Source organism: Cebus imitator, unplaced genomic scaffold (assembly GCF_001604975.1).
Source record: "Cebus imitator isolate Cc_AM_T3 unplaced genomic scaffold, Cebus_imitator-1.0 Scaffold2, whole genome shotgun sequence".
Classification (NCBI taxonomy): Eukaryota; Metazoa; Chordata; class Mammalia; order Primates; family Cebidae; genus Cebus; species Cebus imitator.
Window position 1 is genome coordinate 12,050,104 of NW_016107317.1, and position 6,973 is coordinate 12,057,076.

Sequence of the window (6,973 nt, forward strand, 5' to 3'; positions counted from 1 at the left end):
AAAATTTTATTAAAGGTAAAAATATCTGTTTGAATGAATAAGTTACTTTACTGAAGTTTCAGGATACAAATCAATATACAAAAATTGATTGTATTTCTATATGCTAGCCTCAAACAGAAATTAAAGTTAAAAATACTATGTACAATAGCATCTAAAACTACTAAATATTTAGAGATGAATCTGATAAAATATGTGAAAGACATGTACCAAGAAAATAACAAAATATTACTGAAGTAATTTAAATAACATGTCAATTAATGGAAAGAGATACTGAATTCATGGTCAGAAGATGTTAATTAAACCCAAATTGATTTTTAGATTCAATGCAATCTCAATCAAAATACCAGCAGGTTTTTATATAAAAATGGGCAAACTGTTTCTAAAGTTTATATAAAAATGTGAAGAACCTAAAAAGGCAAAAACAGTTCTGAAATAGAACACAATTGGAAGACAAACACTAGCTAATTTTAAGACTTGTATAACCAGAGCAATCAAGAAAATGTGGAATTGGAATGAAGATAAAAATGCAGATCAATGGAAAATAATAAAGTTCAGAAATAGACTCACACATATATGTACAACTTTCTTTTTTACAAAGATGCAAAGGCAATTAAATGTAGAAAATATAGTATTTTCAATAAATTATGCCTGAATAATTAAAAATCCACAAAAATTAGCTTCAATCCATTTTATGTATAGTATTCAAAATAACTCAAAATGCATCACAGACCTAAATGTTAAACCTTAAATGTGAAACATTCAAAGAAAGCATAGGAGGAAATTTTCGTGACCTTGGGTTAGGCAAAACTTTCTTATGTATATCAAAAGCACAATCCATTAAAAAAAAAAAAAAAGAAAAAATGTGGAGAAACATTGCTGGTAGGATTATAAAATAGTGCAACCACCTTGGAGAACAGATTGAAAAAAAAAAAAAAAGATAAATTGGCTTCCATCAAAACAAAGATTTTTACTCCTCAAAAGGCCCTGTAAGAGAATAAGAAGGCAAACCACAGACTAAGAAAATAATTGCAAAGCACATATCTGATAAAGTACTTGTGTTTAGAATATATAAATAACTCTGAAACCTCAAGAACATAAATAACCTAATTAAAAGAAAATTTTTTAAAAGACTTAAACTACAGACCCTTCACCAAAGAAGATATATATATATGTGGAAAATAAGCACATAAAAAATGCTTGCCATCATTCTTTATTAAGGAAATGCAAGTTAAAGCTACAATAAGATGCTGGCATACATACACTTACCTTTATAATTCAACCATTCTACTCCTAGGTATTTACTGAGGAGAAATGAAATGTTCAGCAAATGAACAGATGAAACGATGATATCTGTGCTATGGAATAATACTCAACATTGAAAAGGAATGAGCTATTGATTTTCTATAATATAGATGACTCTCAAAATAATTTTGCTGCATGAAAGAAATCAGCCCTCCAAAATATATACTATATGTTTTGATTTATAAAATGAAACTCATGTTTCATGATGAAAGCAAAACAATGGTTATTAGGAGATTGAGTCAGGGCGATTGGCAAAATGGATTATAAAGGAATGCAAGGAAATTTTGGGGGATGGAGATAATTTTACTATCTCAATTGTGTTGACATATGTCTTAAAACTTATTAGGTTGTATACTTTAAATTTGTGCAGTTTATTGTATGTCAAAAGATGGTAGATCTCAAGTTAAGTGTTCTTACTGCAATTAAAAAAATCTCAAATCCTCAATAAAGCTGTTTTAAAAATATAAATTTCTTAGGTTAAGTAAAGAACAATGGTTTTAAGAACATTGTGGTTATTTTATCATTATGATTTTAACTAAAATTGTCATTTTATAAGTAGGTTTTCTGTATGAATATGTGTATTATGAATTTAGAAAGATAAAATCATCATTGAAAAGCAGAAAAGCAGCAAAACAAAATTCATTCACCTCCATAACACCAAAACAGTAAGTAATACAAATGCAACCACAGAGGATACCTTAATGATTCAACAGTATGCATATCAAAGTAAGAAGGTGAGATGGGCAATGTATATAAAAAATATATGAAGAGCCATAAAAATGAAAAGGCTAGTATTTCAAGTGCAGAGAACCTGTGTTTAATATACTCAGAGAAAGGGTACAGGCACAAATAGATATTCTGGTTATGATATAAGATAGAAAAAAGATCAGTTGCTTGATTTACTCACTTCACTTCTCTGTCTTGAGAATATGACATGATTCCCTTGTCTGTGTACTTTCGTACATAAAAGTTCCACCATTTCAAAGTTCGTTGTTTGGAATTTTTCCACTGAATCCCTTAAAGACTCCCTTGTAGGTCAAGAAGAGCTCAGATATCCCAACCTACAATGGCTCAGTCACTTTTGGGGAAGGCTGATGGGCATGTTTGAGGTAATTTTATTGCTGTTTTTGCCGATAGGTAGAAACCTCACTGCGTTGAGGTAAAGCAGTAAATGAAAGTGGCCATTTTGACTTTCTTGCTTTTTTGAAGCTAGAGTGAAAGAACCCAGACCACATCCCTAAGCTGTTCCACTTTCTCCCATGAGGCTGGAGATTTGGTGTATAGTTGGGGAGCTGCCCCTCACTGGGGGTGGTTTGGATATTTACCCTGCCCAAGTTTCATGTTGAAATGTAATCTCCAGTGTTGGAGGCGGGTCCTGATGGGAGGTGACTGGATCATGGAGTGGATTTAGCATGAATGAGTTAGCAGCATTTTCTTGTAACTCTTCTTATGATAGTGAGCTCTCGTGAGATCTGATTGTGTTATGTAAACGTGTGTGGCACCTCTCCCTCTCACTATTGCTCCTGCTTTCACCATGTGATGTGCCTGCTCTCCCTTTGCCTTCCACCATAATTGGACGCTTCCTGAAGTTTCCCCAGAAGCTGACCAAATGTCAGCACCATGCTTCCTCTAAAACTTGCAGAACCATGAGCCAATTAAACCTCTTTTCTTTATATATTACCCAGTCACAGGTATTCCTTTATAGCAATACCAGAATGGCTTGATACACTTTCTTTCTTCGGCCTGCCTCTAAAATCTTAGACTCTGTCTCACATCGCAAACATAAGAGAATGTGAGTAGCTCAGAATATCTGAGTAGGGTGGGTAGACTAAGCCTGCTCTTCTCTATGCATTAAGTAGGACTTCTCTTTCTAGCTTACTAGTTCTCTCTACTTGCCAGCAAAGTTCTCTGGATCAGCTCTTCCTTGCTTTGAAGTAGAAAGATCTGAGATTAATGTTTCTGCTTCAGAGGGAAGAAGGTGAAGTAGGGGTTTCAGCTTTATTTAGTTTGAGGCCTCTCAGACCCTCCTCACTCAGGCAGTCTTCTACACAGTCCAGGCAAGCACGCTGGAGCTTCAGGTTAGAGTGTGGTTTTAAATCCCTTGTTAAAAACAGTGTTTCCCTGGGGAGACCAGAGTAGAGATTTCCCAAAGAACTTAAAATAGAACTACCTTTCCACCTCGCAATCCCATTATTGCGTATATACTCAAAGGAAAATACATCCTTCTACCAAAAATACACATGCACTTGTATATTCATTGCAATGCTATTCACAGTGGGAAAAACATGGGGTCAGCCCAGGTACCCATCAACAGTGCATTGGATAAAGAAAGTGTGATATATACATGCATACACCATAAAATCCTATGCAGTTATAAAAAGAATGAAATCATTTATTTCACAGCAACACGAATGCACCTGGAGGCCATTATCCTAAGCAAACTAATGCAGAAACAGAAAACCAAATACTTCATGTTCTAACTTGTAAGTGGGCGGTAAACATTGGGTGCGCATGGACATGAAGATGGCAAAAACAGACACTGGGGACTATTAGAGGGTGGGATGGCAAGAGCTGAAAAACTATCTGTTTGGATGACCTGGATGTGAGTTCAATTATACTCCAAACTTCAGCATAATGCAATATACCTTTGTAACAAACCTGCATATGTGCCCCTGAATCTAAAATAAAAATTAACAAAGGAACAAAACAAAACAACAACAATAAAACTAGTGTCTACAGAGCACAGAGGATTTTTAGGACAGTGAAAATAATCTGCATGGTATTATAATGATAGACATGTCACTACACATTTGTCTAAACTTATAGAAAGCACAAGACCAAGAGCAAGCCCTGATGTAAACAGTGGGCTTTGGTGATAATGATGTGTCAATGTACTGCTCCGTTGGGGGATGTTGATACTGGCAGAGGCTGTGCATGTGTGGGGCAGGGGATAGATGGGAAATCTTTATTCCCTCCCTTTAATTTTGCCATGAACCTAAAGCTGCCCTAAGAAAATAACATTTTATTAAAAAATAGTGTGTCCCATTACCCAGTGCTTAATATTTTCCCAAGAAACCTGATGAGAAGGGGCAGATTGAGTGAAGCCAGTGTTCAGGTGTCTGGAACTTTTGCCATGACCATTAGTGTCTCTCATTGAAAATATCAATCGGCATCCCATTTCAACACTACTTACAGTGGCAAGAAACCAGGTTACAGAACTCCAAATACCTGAGAACCATTTAGAATGTTACTTCTGTCAGAAGTGCTTTCCTTGATATTGACCTAGACACCTGTAATTTATTAGCGTTCTTTGTAACACAAGATAAGGAGTTCCAGGCTAGAGTAACTTCAAAATTCCTTAAAATTAAGAACAAAAGGCAGTTTTGCAATTGGCAACTGAGGGGCTTAAGATCTGGATCTCTTTTCTCACCTCATAATGAAATGTTTAGATATTTATGCTTCAGGGGATCCTCAAGCAGGAATGCTTACATTCCCATGAATTCAATGTGTCTATGCATGTATGTCTTCCATATGCTTGCAATACATATTTGCATATACATTTCTATATAAGCATATCTATATGAGCACACAAAACTATGGCTATACTACATAATAGTTTAAAATAATAAGAATCCCAGCTTTCAGATACAGCCATTAATCACTTGTATGGCTTTTTTTGAAACTTAGTTTCTTCTACATCATATTTGCAATGTGGATTAAATGTCCTCCAAAATCAATTCCAGTTCCAGATCTAAATTCTATAATTCTATGACATTATGTGACAATAAAATCTTTGTAATTATATATATATAGTTATGTGTAGTTACCTGTATCTTCATTTATGTTCAGAGTACTTGATTGAGTTCAATCCGTTAAAACATTCAAGTAGACTCAGGGGCATACGAAGTAAATAAGACATTGTCCCTTCTTAAAGATGTTTTCACTCCAGTAGGGGAGCTAGCAAGATAGAAATAGCTTACATATTAATAGAACAAACTAATGCTTAATTTCTCTGTGAAGTGGTAAATTAAAAACTAGAGATTTTCAACTCTACATTCTTCAAGATTGTCTCTCATTCTTTAAGACATAATTTTCTCCAGGCTATTTTTATATACCTCATGATTGAACAAATAGCTTCTTCTGTGCACCCTCAGGTTTTAAGTATGCCTTTATCACAATCTACCATATTTTACTGAAATCATTTTCTCCATTTTTGTCCCACTCGTGAAATTTTAAGCTCTTTGAGAGTAGAGACTATGTGTTATTTATATTTGTATTTCTAGCACATAGCATATTCTCTGGCACATAAAAAGTCCTTAATATGTGATTATTGATACAAATAATAATTGAATTTGATAAAATTTTACAAAATTCTATTACTGTACAATGCAATGGAGTTCATGAAATTTTTTCACATTATTTCATTTAACTTTCACAGCAATTATGAAATCTAGATCCTACAATTAGTTTCACTTTACAGAGGAAAAGAGACTCATAAAACTAACAATAACTAAACAAGGAAAATCTCAAATCATGGATCGGCTATTTTTTTTGTGGAAAATTATATAGATATACTTTGCAAACTGCACAAAGCCTGTAAACATATCAAGCTTATGCATTGTATCACTTTAAATTTTCTATTTGCTTGGATATTTTACCTCTCGCCTTTTTGGCCCTTGGTGGGGTATAAAGAGTTCACTCTTGCCATTCAACAGCCATTGCAAATTGGGGACTTTCCCACTCTAACGAGTTGGAGGACTCTCTGCCAATCAATTATAGAGATTAAATAACTACCTTTTAAAATGAGGTTTCATGTGACTACAGTGAACTGAACCCAATGTGGGCTGGCTAGCTTATCTACAGGCCTCTTCTGAGACAAGCTGCCTTTTTTTGACAGTGGCTGCAGCTAGCCTTTTATACATAGAATATTCTACTTCATGCTATGTGACTCTGACACTCTGAATTTAAGCATAAGTCCAAGGATCAATGACTGACCTGGAATCAGGCATCCATAAACAATAACATGGCTTAAAATCACGGTATAATTTATTTGCTATAATCACATCATACTGAGTGCCCCTATAGTTACTTACTGCTTAGTGCATGCCCAATCAGATCCTTATCCTTAGAAAATTTACATGCGAGCATTATATCTCAACATATATGAGTTCTAGCCCTTCTTTTCTGGGGTTTTGAAGGTACCAAACCCCACATTACAAGCAAAGATTTAAGTAACTGGTCACCAAATTTGAGACCAAAGTCTTCAGTGCTTTCACAAAGATCAATTTTCTTCCTACTTTGAAAGTTTAACTAAGTCCGCAGAAAGGGAGAGGGGAAAAAGTGTGCAAGAGGGGACTGGAAGGAGAGAGGAACACATGGAGGGAGTAGATTGCTCCAACTGAGAAGGGACAGAAAGATCACAAGGAACAGACCCTAAAATGGAGGAGACTGCAGCCAAGCTTGAGTTGTAAGCCCCTCACTGACCTTGGTTTTAGGTCAAATCAAGGTTCAACAATCTTGGACACTGTTAGGCTTCCAGAACTTGGGGGCTCACACTTCTTGCATGTGATCAGCAGCACTCTATGAGAGAACTAAACCAAGCAGTTGGGAATTTCCTTAAGAGTTGTGCAATAGTAGACCATTGTCATTGTTATAGAAGCCTTATAAATCA